This window comes from Lissotriton helveticus, chromosome 7 (assembly GCF_964261635.1).
Source record: "Lissotriton helveticus chromosome 7, aLisHel1.1, whole genome shotgun sequence".
NCBI classification, from domain to species: Eukaryota; Metazoa; Chordata; class Amphibia; order Caudata; family Salamandridae; genus Lissotriton; species Lissotriton helveticus.
The window spans coordinates 1,760,385,849-1,760,399,563 of NC_136068.1; the positions used below are offsets into that span (position 1 = coordinate 1,760,385,849).

The window sequence follows — 13,715 nt, forward strand, 5'->3', positions numbered from 1 at the left end:
CTCTAGAACAGTATACAGATTTCAATAGAGGTTTCTTTTTCTTTATAGGACCTATCCAGAATAGTAAGTTAATACGTAGATTGACCAGAACTCTTGAAGCAGTCGTGAATGAGACTGCCTCTGCTCTAGGTAACTTAACCGAAGAGCAATCTGCTATGAGATTTGTCGTGCTCCAAAATCGTCTCGTTCTTGACGTCATACTGGCCGATAGAGGAGGAGCATGTAGAGTCATCGGATCTAGTTGCTGCATTTTCATTCCTAATAACGCGCCGTCTGTTTATTCAGCTATAACCAGACTTCATAAAATTGCCCATCAGTTACACCAGAATCCAGGCACCTGGACATGGTCCGGTTGGTTTTGGAGTATAATTTCTGCCTGGGGATGGAAAATATTGTCATTTCTAGGTATTGCAGTAGCGATCATATTCAGTTGCTGCCTCTGTATACAATGTGGCCCTGCGATTTGCGGCATTTGTGCTACCTCTTGTATTCCTAGTCCCAAGTCCCGTCCTAGATCCCGTTCCAAGAAATTTCGAGACGAGCAAATGATACTGTATGAAATGATAGATGGTATCATGAATATTGATGTTTCCTGATGGAAACGTAGTGACAAGGAGGGAATGTGGAAAAGTAAATTTTGCCATGTTCTGTGTCCCTACGTGTCCCCCATCTTATGTTGTATGTGCATGATTAATATGCCTATGTATTCCCCATGATCGATTAAAGACGCAATTACAGTTGTGTCCATCTCTAGTATGCCAGTTTCCAGTTCTCGTGAAAGCTACGAGTATTAGGCCTATGTAAAGCTACGTTGCCACGTTTCTCAGTGTGCACGTTATTTCATTGTAAAGTCCCTGTTTTCTAGGCCTCAAAAGGGCCCGGACTCAGATTCAGCTCCTGTCTCCTGAACCCTCGCTGAGGAGCGATACAGCCCCCACCTGTATCCCTGACCCTTCACTTACTTCCTGCCTCACAGTGCCCGGCTTGTCCTGGCTCTGCCTGCCAGTCTGCCAAGAGTATGTTATGATTCTAGTTATCAGTCCAGCCCTCCTTCTCTGCATTCCTAAGCTACTGAATCGCATCAATAGTTTCAGTCATCGTCTAGCCTTTACGTCTCCATGTAAGAGAAATACTGTATTTATGGTCATTTAATATTCCTCAACACACACTACATGTAGAATAATGCATGCACCAGTCTTAGTGTCTGTTAGCCTTTGCCCTGATAACTTTTGGATTCCATCAACATGTTCTCTAAACATCAGATACTAGATAGTGTTTAGGTACATGTCGCTCTGACTCTCCAGACTTCAGTCTCTTCTTCTAGCTCAGAAGTCATAGCCCCCAGCTTCTCCCTAGTAACACGTCATTGCCAGCTTGCGCGCACCACTAGGTTAGAGGTCCCGGCTCCTTAGGTAGCCCCCTCCATGTTTCCGCCCCATTTATGACATATTCTGTTACGTTTACATCACATGTCTATGTTCACGCCTCCTGTTACACCTACTTTCACCCTTATCTTTCGCGACTGTTACAAGCCCCACCCACTGCTACGCCTACTGTATGAACTCTAATGCAATTGTTTTAGTATATATATGTTGTGCACTGTTATTAAAGTTAGCGCGCTCATTCCAGAACCTGCCCGACAGCTGTCGGGGCCCCCTGTTGGCTAGCCATCCCAGATCTTGCCCGTGCAGGTTGTCCTGTTCCTGTCCTTTATGCTGTATTAAACCTGCAAACTCCTACTACCTCGAATCTTGACTCTTATTTATTGAGCTATCTGTTATTGTTATTGTTATATCTAGTCAAAAATATAGGTATTATTTATTTATTTACCACAGGAGGATAGCAAAACAGCAAGCCATAGTCTTTTGTGTGTGCGTCTCCATACTGAGCCTGTGGTCCAGCATGACCCCAAGGTTGCGGACTGAATCCACCGGCCGAACTGTGGTCCCAGATTCAGAGGGCCAGAAGTTGTCTGGGAATGGCCGTGGAAGCTTAGTTCCAGCGCTAAAGATCACCTCCGGTTTGCCTGCGTTAAACTGGAGGGAATTGTCCTTTAGCCAGCGAGAGATGTCGCGCAAACAGTTGTGGAAGACCTCAAGCAAAGTAGAGTCCTCTCCCTCCAAGGAGAGGATCATTTGCGTGTCGTCAGCATAATTGACAATTTTAATATTGAAGCTTTTGATTAGCGTAATCAGTGGTCTGAGGTAAAGGTTGAAAAGGATTGGGCTAATTGCAGAGCCCTGGGGGACCCCATGGGAAATCACAGTAAAAGCTGACTGAAAGGGAGGGACAGACACCGCCTGCTGCCTATCCTGCAGAAATTAATGGAACCACTGCATTGCTGACCCTCTAAGTCCCGCCTCAAACAACCGCTTCAGCAAAATGTTGTGGTTCACAGTGTCAAAGGCGGCAAACATGTCAAGCAAGATCAAGAACGCTGCCTGCCTTCTGTCTGCACGCCTCTGAAGTTCGTCCATAGCGGTGATGAGGGCGGTCTCGGTTCCATGGGCGGGCCGGAAGCCAAATTGATCAGCATCTAATAGTTGGTGACGTTCCAGATGATTGGAGAGGGTATTACTAACCCACCGTTCGGCAATCTTGGCTGGGAATGGTAAAAGGGAGATGGGACGATAGTTTTTAGAGCAGTCTGGGTCGAGAGAGGGATTTTTTTAGCAGAGGGGATACTAACGCCCGCTTCCACTGAACTGGAACAGTCCCAGTCGTAAGTGATTGGTTGCAGATAAGATGGAGTGATGGAAGCAGTTCCCTCTCAAATTCTTTCCATATTTTATGTGGAACAGGGTCTAAGGGAGACCCGGAAGAGATCTCTCTGGCTAATTTACAGAAGGCCTCGTACGTTATAGGCGGGAACTCGAGTAGGAGATCACTCGAGGCCAAGGTTGGCCCTGCTAGCTGGTCCACCAGGGGTCCCAGTCTCAAGTCGGCGGGAGGGATAGAGTCTGGCGAGGCTTCTAAGTCCCTAATAATAAGTTCGATTTTTTCCTTAAAGAAGACAGCAAGGTTCTCACAGAGATCTTGAGACGGGTCAATGGCGTTTTTGGCGCATTCTGGATTCGTGACGCTATTCAGTATATTAAAAATGTTTCTGGAGCTGTTGGTGGAGTTACAGATCATGGAGGAGTAGTATTCCGCTTTTGATTTTTTAATCAGGTTCTTATATTCCCGAACTTTGTTTTTCCACAACTCCTTAAAGGTTTCTGAGTAGTCACGTCTCCACCTTCTCTCGGCTTGTTTACAGCCCTGCTTTAGATATTTTAAGGTATCGTTAAACCAAGGCGCGGAGTCAGTGCCCTTACAACTACGCGTTTTTAGAGGGGCATGAGCATCAATGATGGTTGTAATACTTGTGCAAAGTGAGGAGTAGTTGTCATCTACCTGTTTTTCCTCGTCAAAGAAATGCCCCAGCTGGAACACTTCCCCCATGGAATGCAAGCGTGTGAGGGCTCTCCAGTCTCTACAGTTAATTTTGTTGGTGAACCCAGGAGCCTTATGATGACCACCGTTCAAAAGTCTAAAACAATTTATAAGAGAATGGTCGGTCCACTCCATAGATAGGGTTTCCCCCATTGCTACTAACTGAGGACCTGCGAACAAAAGATCTAAAAGGTGACCTCCCCTGTGTGTTGCTCCAGTAACCAATTGGGAGAGGTCGAAACTTTCGCAGGAATGAAGTAAGTTACGGAGACCAGAGTCAAGGGCGCCATTGCGCCAGAGATTAAAATCTCTGAGAATAAGCAGTTTGTGATGGGAACGTCCTATATTGGTCAGAGTGACCAAGAGCTATTGTTGTTGCTGGAGGCTAAACGCACCAGGTGGGCGATAGCATACTATCCCGGTCACAGTGGTCCCGGAGTAGGCCTGAATTGATAAGCATGAAAGCTCAGGGCCTTCGGTCGGATCTAAGACAAGAGCCGTAATGTTGCAGGACGCAATGAAAATCACACCTAACCCCCCTCCTCTACCACTAGCCCTAGGAGTGTGTAGGAATTGATATCCGGGGGGACATGTGAAACCAGGGTCAACCAGGCAGTCAGGACGAGTCCAAGTTTCCGTCATAAAAAGGACATCTAGTTCATGAGTTTCAATAAGTAGCTGGATCTCAATGCTATGCCTAGGCAGGGACCTTACATTCAAAAACCCACATTTTAACATAATGTTACCCAGGAAATCGGCTTGTGGGGAGGCCGCATGTAACAGTTTAAAAGTACCTTTGTCAGCATGTAGCTCACCGTTCTTTAGCCAACTCTGTCCCCCCAGTTCAGACATGGCCATATGCAAATCAGTCTGACCCTTTGCCTCATGGGAACATCCAGCCTGAACTGCCAAGCCATGCCTTCCCTGGGCCGGAAACAAGCTTTCTAGGACCGGTTTCTGGCATTTCAGCCGTCTTCAACCAGGCTTGCTTGAATCCAGTGAGAAAGTGAGCAAGGAACTCACTTCTGAGCATACCCTGCCAACTTATGATGAACAAAGCGGTACAAAAGTGGGTGGTGATGGACGGAGCATCTGAACCAATCAAACACTCACATCCAGTCAACAGACCTGGGTTTAATCCATCACCGTTCTTTAGCCCACTCTGGCACCCCAGTTCAGACATGGCCATATGCAAATCAGTCTGACCCTGTGCCTCATGGGAACAGTCCAGCCCGAACTGCCAAGACTTGCCTTCCCTGGACCGGAAACAAGCATACTAGAACCGGTTTCTGGCATTTCAGCCTTCTTCAGCCAGGCTTCCTTGAATCAAGTGGCAAAGTGAGCAAGGGGCTCACGTCTGAGCATACCCTACCAACTTATGGCGAACAAAGCAGTACAAAAGGGGGTGGTGATGGACGGAGCATCTGAACCAATCAAACACTCACACCCAGTCAACAGATCTGGGTTTAATCCATCACCGTTCTTTAGCCCACTCTGCCACACCAGTTCAGATATGGCCATATGCAGATCAGTCTGACCCTGTGCCTCATGGGAACAGTCCAGCCCGAACTGCCAAGCCATGCCTTCCCTGGACCGTAAACAAGCTTCCTAGGACTGGTTTCTGGCATTTTAGCCGTCTTCAGCCAGGATTGCTTGAATCCAGTGGCAAAGTGAGCAAGGGACTCATGTCTGAGCATACCCTGCCAACTTATGGCGAACAAAGCTGTACAAAAGGAGTGATGTTGGACGGAGCATCTGAACCAATCAAACACTCACACCCAGTCAACAGATCTGGGTTTAATCCATCACCGTTCTTTAGCCCACTCTGCCACCCGGAAACAAGCTTCCTAGGACCGGTTTGTGGCATTTCCGCCATCTTAAGCCAGGCTTGCTTGAATCCAGTGGCAAAGTGAGCAAGGGACTCACGACTGAGCATACCCTGCCAACTTATGGCAAACAAAGTGGTACAAAAGGGGTGGTGATGGACGGTGCATCTGAACCAATCAAACACTCACACCCAGTCAACAGATCTGGGTTTAATCCATCACCGTTCTTTAGCCAACTCTGTCTCCCCAGTTCAGACATGGCCATATGCACTCAGTCTGACCCTTTGCCTCATGGGAACAGTCCAGCCCGAACTGCCAAGCCATGCTTTCCCTGGACCGTAAACAAGCTTCCTAAGACTGGTTTCTGGCATTTCAGCCGTCTTCAGCCAGGATTGCTTGAATCCAGTGGCAAAGTGAACAAGGGACTCACGTCTGAGCATAACCTGCCAACTTATGGCGAACAAAGCTGTACAAAAGGAGTGATGTTGGACGGAGCATCTGAACCAAACACTCACACCCAGTCAACAGATCTGGGTTTAATCCATCACTGTTCTTTAGCCCACTCTGCCACCCCAGTTCAGACATGACCATATGCAAATCAGTCTGACCCTGTGCATCATGGGAACAGTCCAGCCCAAACTGCCAAGCCTTGCCTTCCCTGGACCGGAATCAAGCTTCCCAGGACCGGTTTCTGGCATTTCAGCCGTCTTCAGCCAGGCCTGCTTGAATTCAGTGGCAAAGTGAGCAAGGGACTCACGACTGAGCATACCCTGCCAACTTATGGCAAACAAAGTGGTACAAAAGGGGTGGTGATGGACGGTGCATCTGAACCAATCAAACACTCACACCCAGTCAACAGATCTGGGTTTAATCCATCACCGTTCTTTAGCCAACTCTGTCTCCCCAGTTCAGACATGGCAATATGCAAATCAGTCTGACCCTTTGCCTCATGGGAACAGTCCAGCCCGAACTGCCAAGCCATGCCTTCCCTGGACCGGAAACAAGCTTTCTAGGACCGGTTACTGGCATTTCAGCCGTCTTCAACCAGGCTTGCTTGAATCCAGTGAGAAAGTGAGCAAGGAACTTACGTCTGAGCATACCCTGCCAACTTATGGTGAACAAAGCGGTAGAAAAGTGGGTGGTGATGGACAGAGCATCTGAACCAATCAAACACTCACTTCCAGTCAACGGACCTGGGTTTAATCCATCACCGTTCTTTAGCCAACTCTGGCACCCCAGTTCAGACATGGCCATATGCAAATCAGTCTGACTCTGTGCCTCATGGGAACAGTCCAGCGCGAACTGTCAAGACTTGCCTTCCCTGGACCGGAAACAAGCATACTAGGATAGGTTTCTGGCATTTAAGCCGTCTTCAGCCAAGTTTGCTTGAATCCAGTGGCAAAGTGAGCAAGGATCTCACGTCTGAGCATACCCTGCCAACTTATGGCCAACAAAGCGGTAGAAAAGTGGGTGGTGATGGACAGAGCATCTGAACCAATCAAACACTCACTTCCAGTCAACGGACCTGGGTTTAATCCATCACCGTTCTTTAGCCAACTCTGGCACCCCAGTTCAGACATGGCCATATGCAAATCAGTCTGACTCTGTGCCTCATGGGAACAGTCCAGCGCGAACTGTCAAGACTTGCCTTCCCTGGACCGGAAACAAGCATACTAGGATAGGTTTCTGGCATTTAAGCCGTCTTCAGCCAAGCTTGCTTGAATCCAGTGGCAAAGTGAGCAAGGATCTCACGTCTGAGCATACCCTGCCAACTTATGGCGAACAAAGCAGTACAAAAGGGGGTGGTGATGGACGGAGCATCTGAACCAATCAAACACTCACACCCAGTCAACAGATCTGGGTTTAATCAATCACCGTTATTTAGCCCACTCTGCCACCCCAGTTCAGACATGGCCATATGCAAATCAGTCTGACCCTTTGCCTCATGGGAACAGTCCAGCCCGAACTGCCAAGCCATGCTTTCCCTGGACCGTAAACAAGCTTCCTAGGACTGGTTTCTGGCATTTCAGCCGTCTTCAGCCAGGATTGCTTGAATCCAGTGGCAAAGTGAGCAAGGGACTCACGTCTGAGCATAACCTGCCAACTTATGGCGAACAAAGCTGTACAAAAGGAGTGATGTTGGACGGAGCATCTGAACCAAACACTCACACCCAGTCAACAGATCTGGGTTTAATCCATCACTGTTCTTTAGCCCACTCTGCCACCCCAGTTCAGACATGACCATATGCAAATCAGTCTGACCCTGTGCATCATGGGAACAGTCCAGCCCAAACTGCCAAGCCTTGCCTTCCCTGGACCGGAATCAAGCTTCCCAGGACCGGTTTCTGGCATTTCAGCCGTCTTCAGCCAGGCCTGCTTGAATTCAGTGGCAAAGTGAGCAAGGGACTCACGACTGAGCATACCCTGCCAACTTATGGCAAACAAAGTGGTACAAAAGGGGGTGGTGATGGACGGTGCATCTGAACCAATCAAACACTCACACCCAGTCAACAGATCTGGGTTTAATCCATCACCGTTCTTTAGCCAACTCTGTCTCCCCAGTTCAGACATGGCCATATGCAAATCAGTCTGACCCTTTGCCTCATGGGAACAGTCCAGCCCGAACTGCCAAGCCATGCCTTCCCTGGACCGGAAACAAGCTTTCTAGGACCGGTTACTGGCATTTCAGCCGTCTTCAACCAGGCTTGCTTGAATCCAGTGAGAAAGTGAGCAAGGAACTTACGTCTGAGCATACCCTGCCAACTTATGGTGAACAAAGCGGTAGAAAAGTGGGTGGTGATGGACAGAGCATCTGAACCAATCAAACACTCACTTCCAGTCAACGGACCTGGGTTTAATCCATCACCGTTCTTTAGCCAACTCTGGCACCCCAGTTCAGACATGGCCATATGCAAATCAGTCTGACTCTGTGCCTCATGGGAACAGTCCAGCGCGAACTGTCAAGACTTGCCTTCCCTGGACCGGAAACAAGCATACTAGGATAGGTTTCTGGCATTTAAGCCGTCTTCAGCTAAGTTTGCTTGAATCCAGTGGCAAAGTGAGCAAGGATCTCACGTCTGAGCATACCCTGCCAACTTATGGCGAACAAAGCGGTAGAAAAGTGGGTGGTGATGGACAGAGCATCTGAACCAATCAAACACTCACTTCCAGTCAACGGACCTGGGTTTAATCCATCACCGTTCTTTAGCCAACTCTGGCACCCCAGTTCAGACATGGCCATATGCAAATCAGTCTGACTCTGTGCCTCATGGGAACAGTCCAGCGCGAACTGTCAAGACTTGCCTTCCCTGGACCGGAAACAAGCATACTAGGATAGGTTTCTGGCATTTAAGCCGTCTTCAGCCAAGCTTGCTTGAATCCAGTGGCAAAGTGAGCAAGGATCTCAGTCTGAGCATACCCTGCCAACTTATGGTGAACAAAGCAGTACAAAAGGGGGTGGTGATGGACGGAGCATCTGAACCAATCAAACACTCACACCCAGTCAACAGATCTGGGTTTAATCAATCACCGTTATTTAGCCCACTCTGCCACCCCAGTTCAGACATGGCCATATGCAAATTAGTCGGACCCTATGCCTCATGGGAACAGTCCAGCCGAACTGCCAAGACATGCCTTCCCTGGAGCGGAAACAAGCTTCCTAGAACCGGTTTCTGGCATTTCAGCCGTCTTCAGCCAGGCCTGCTTGAATTCAGTGGCAAAGTGAGCAAGGGACTCACCACTGAGCATAACCCTGCCAACTTATGGCAAACAAAGCGGTACAAAAGGGAGTGGTGATGGACGGAGCATCTGAACCAATCAAACACTCACACCCAGTCAACAGTTCTGGGTTTAATCCATCACCGTTCTTTAGCCCACTCTGCCACCCCAGTTCAGACATGGCCATATGCAAATCAGTCTGACTCCGTGCCTCATGGAAACAGTCCAGCCCAAACTGCCAAGCGTTGCCTTCCCTGGACCGGAAACAAGCTTCCTAGGACCGGTTTCTGGCATTTCAGCCGTCTTCAGCCAGGCTTGCTTGAATCCAATGGCAAAGTGAGCAAGGGACTCACGACTGAGCATACCCTGCCAACTTATGGCAAACAAAGCTTTTACAAAAGGGGGTGGTGATGGACGGTGCATCTGAACCAATCAAACACTCACACCCAGTCAACAGATCTGGGTTTAATCCATCACCGTTCTTTAGCCCACTCTGTCTACCCAGTTAAGACATGGCCATATGCAAATCAGTCAGACCCTTTTCCTCATGGGAACAGTCCAGCCCGAACTGCCAAGCCATGCCTTTCCTGGACCGGAAACAAGCTTTCTAGGACCGGTTTCTGGCATTTCAGCCGTCTTCAACCAGGCTTGCTTGAATCCAGTGAGAAAGTGAGCAAGGAACTTACGTCTGAGCATACCCTGCCAACTTATGGTGAACAAAGCGGTAGAAAAGTGGGTGGTGATGGACAGAGCATCTGAACCAATCAAACACTCACTTCCAGTCAACGGACCTGGGTTTAATCCATCACCGTTCTTTAGCCAACTCTGGCACCCCAGTTCAGACATGGCCATATGCAAATCAGTCTGACTCTGTGCCTCATGGGAACAGTCCAGCGCGAACTGTCAAGACTTGCCTTCCCTGGACCGGAAACAAGCATACTAGGATAGGTTTCTGGCATTTAAGCCGTCTTCAGCTAAGTTTGCTTGAATCCAGTGGCAAAGTGAGCAAGGATCTCACGTCTGAGCATACCCTGCCAACTTATGGCGAACAAAGCGGTAGAAAAGTGGGTGGTGATGGACAGAGCATCTGAACCAATCAAACACTCACTTCCAGTCAACGGACCTGGGTTTAATCCATCACCGTTCTTTAGCCAACTCTGGCACCCCAGTTCAGACATGGCCATATGCAAATCAGTCTGACTCTGTGCCTCATGGGAACAGTCCAGCGCGAACTGTCAAGACTTGCCTTCCCTGGACCGGAAACAAGCATACTAGGATAGGTTTCTGGCATTTAAGCCGTCTTCAGCCAAGCTTGCTTGAATCCAGTGGCAAAGTGAGCAAGGATCTCAGTCTGAGCATACCCTGCCAACTTATGGCGAACAAAGCAGTACAAAAGGGGGTGGTGATGGACGGAGCATCTGAACCAATCAAACACTCACACCCAGTCAACAGATCTGGGTTTAATCAATCACCGTTATTTAGCCCACTCTGCCACCCCAGTTCAGACATGGCCATATGCAAATTAGTCGGACCCTATGCCTCATGGGAACAGTCCAGCCGAACTGCCAAGACATGCCTTCCCTGGAGCGGAAACAAGCTTCCTAGAACCGGTTTCTGGCATTTCAGCCGTCTTCAGCCAGGCCTGCTTGAATTCAGTGGCAAAGTGAGCAAGGGACTCACCACTGAGCATAACCCTGCCAACTTATGGCAAACAAAGCGGTACAAAAGGGAGTGGTGATGGACGGAGCATCTGAACCAATCAAACACTCACACCCAGTCAACAGTTCTGGGTTTAATCCATCACCGTTCTTTAGCCCACTCTGCCACCCCAGTTCAGACATGGCCATATGCAAATCAGTCTGACTCCGTGCCTCATGGAAACAGTCCAGCCCAAACTGCCAAGCGTTGCCTTCCCTGGACCGGAAACAAGCTTCCTAGGACCGGTTTCTGGCATTTCAGCCGTCTTCAGCCAGGCTTGCTTGAATCCAATGGCAAAGTGAGCAAGGGACTCACGACTGAGCATACCCTGCCAACTTATGGCAAACAAAGCTTTTACAAAAGGGGGTGGTGATGGACGGTGCATCTGAACCAATCAAACACTCACACCCAGTCAACAGATCTGGGTTTAATCCATCACCGTTCTTTAGCCCACTCTGTCTACCCAGTTAAGACATGGCCATATGCAAATCAGTCAGACCCTTTTCCTCATGGGAACAGTCCAGCCCGAACTGCCAAGCCATGCCTTTCCTGGACCGGAAACAAGCTTTCTAGGACCGGTTTCTGGCATTTCAGCCGTCTTCAACCAGGCTTGCTTGAATCCAGTGAGAAAGTGAGCAAGGAACTCACGTCTGAGCATACCCTGCCAACTTATGGTGAACAAAGCGGTACAAAAGTGGGTGGTGATGGACAGTGCATCTGAAGCAATCAAACACTCACACCCAGTCAACAGATCTGGGTTTAGTCCATATATATATATTATATTTAGGCATTTGTTAAGCGCACTGTCACTGTTGCAGGCATCCTGGCGCTGACTGAATCATATGAAGGCAAGAAAGTAAGAACACAGGAGCGGGGGTTCTCAGGCGGTAGTTTTGGGGAATAGCCAGGTTTTAATCCTTCTCCTAAATGGGAGAAGTTCGGAGATGAGCCTGATTTCTACTGGGAGCGTATTCCAGAGGTTGGCAGCTGCTACCTCGAAGGATCGGCCTCCGGATCTAACTTTCTTAAATCTGGGAACCACTGCTAGCTTGGCCTCAGAGGAGCGAAGCTGCCTAACTGGCGTAAACCAGGCGAATTTCAATTGTAGGGAGGCCGTGCCAATTCCATGGAGCGCCCTGAATGCTATACAAAGGGCCTTAAATTGTACTCTCTGTCTCACCGGAAGCCAGTGGAGTTTGCTCAGAGAGGACGACCCATGTGCTCTTCAAGGAAGCCCTAAGGCTCGTTTAGCCGCTGCAGATTGGACCCTTTGAAGCCTGTCCAGCAAGAACCCAGGGGATCCCAGCAGAAGGGCATTACAATAGTCCAATCTGCTGAGGATGGTACAGCTTACCACTTGGGCGCGCGCATGAGAGGGAAGGAGAGGCAGTACCTTCCTTAGGGAACGGAGGATAGCAAAACAGCAAGCCGTAGTCTTTTGTGTGTGCGTCTTCATACTGAGCCTGTGGTCCAGCATGACCCCAAGGTTGCGGACTGAATCCACCGGCCGAACTGTGGTCCCAGATTCAGAGGGCCAGAAGTTGTCTGGGAATGGCCGTGGAAGCTTAGTTCCAGCGCTAAAGAGCACCTCCGTTTTCCCTGCGTTAAACTGGAGGGAATTGTCCTTTAGCCAGCGAGAGATGTCGCGCAAACAGTTGTGGAAGACCTCAAGCAAAGTAGAGTCCTCTCCCTCCAAGGAGAGGATCATTTGCGTGTCGTCAGCATAATTGACAATTTTAATATTGAAGCTTTTGATTAGCGTAATCAGTGGTCTGAGGTAAAGGTTGAAAAGGATTGGGCTAATTGCAGAGCCCTGGGGGACCCCATGGGAAATCACAGTAAAAGCTGACTGAAAAGGAGCGACAGACACCGCCTGCTGCCTATCCTGCAGAAATTAATGGAACCACTGCATTGCTGACCCTCTAAGTCCCGCCTCAAACAACCGCTTCAGCAAAATGTTGTGGTTCACAGTGTCAAAGGCGGCAGACATGTCAAGCAAGATCAAGAACCCTGCCTGCCTTCTGTCTGCACGCCTCTGAAGTTCGTCCATAGCAGTGTTGAGGGCGGTCTGGGCGGGCCGGAAGCCAAATTGATCAGCATCTAATAGTTGGTGACGTTCCAGATGATTGGAGAGGGTATTACTAACCCACCGTTCGGCAATCTTGGCTGGGAATGGTAAAAGGGAGATGGGACGATAGTTTTTAGAGCAGTCTGGGTCGAGAGAGGGCTTTTTTAGCAGAGGGGATACTAACGCCCGCTTCCACTGAACTGGAACAGTCCCAGTCGCAAGTGATTGGTTGCAGATAAGATGGAGTGATGGAAGCAGTTCCCTCTCAAATTCTTTCCATATTTTATGTGGAACAGGGTCTAAGGGAGACCCGGAAGAGATCTCTCTGGCTAATTTACAGAAGGCCTTGTACGTTATAGGGGGGAACTCGAGTAGGAGATCACTCGAGGCCAAGGTTGGCCCTGCTAGCTGGTCCACCAGGGGTCCCAGTCTCAAGTCGGGGGGAGGGATAGAGTCTGGCGATGCTTCTAAGTCCCTAATGATAAGTTCGATTTTTTCCTTAAAGAAGACAGCAAGGTTCTCACAGAGATCTTGAGACGGGACAATGGCGTTTTTGGCGCATTCTGGGTTGGTGACGCTATTCAGTATATTAAAAATGTTTCTGGAGCAGTTGGTGGAGTTACAGATCATGGAGGAGTAGTATTCCGCTTTTGATTTTTTAATCAGGTTCTTATATTCTCGAACTTTGTTTTTCCACAACTCCTTAAAGGTTTCTGAGTAGTCACGTCTCCACCTTCTCTCGGCTTGTTTACAGCCCTGCTTTAGATCTTTTAAGGTATCGTTAAACCAAGGCGCGGAGTCAGTGCCCTTACAACTACGCGTTTTTAGAGGGGCATGAGCATCAATGATGGTTGTAATACTTGTGCAAAGTGAGGAGTAGTTGTCATCTACCTGTTTTTCCTCGTCAAAGAAATGCTCCAGCTGGAACACTTCCCCCATGGAATGCAAGCATGTGAGGGCTCTCCAGTCTC

At 48.9% G+C, this 13,715-nt stretch overlaps 1 protein-coding gene across 1 annotated transcript in view; it reads right to left on the minus strand.

The window, feature by feature from the left end:
• The window catches only part of LOC144767674 (putative G-protein coupled receptor 33), a 499,098-nt gene that overhangs the window by 290,576 nt on the left and 194,807 nt on the right, over nt 1-13,715 (minus strand). The gene's annotated exons all lie outside the window — the stretch shown is intronic.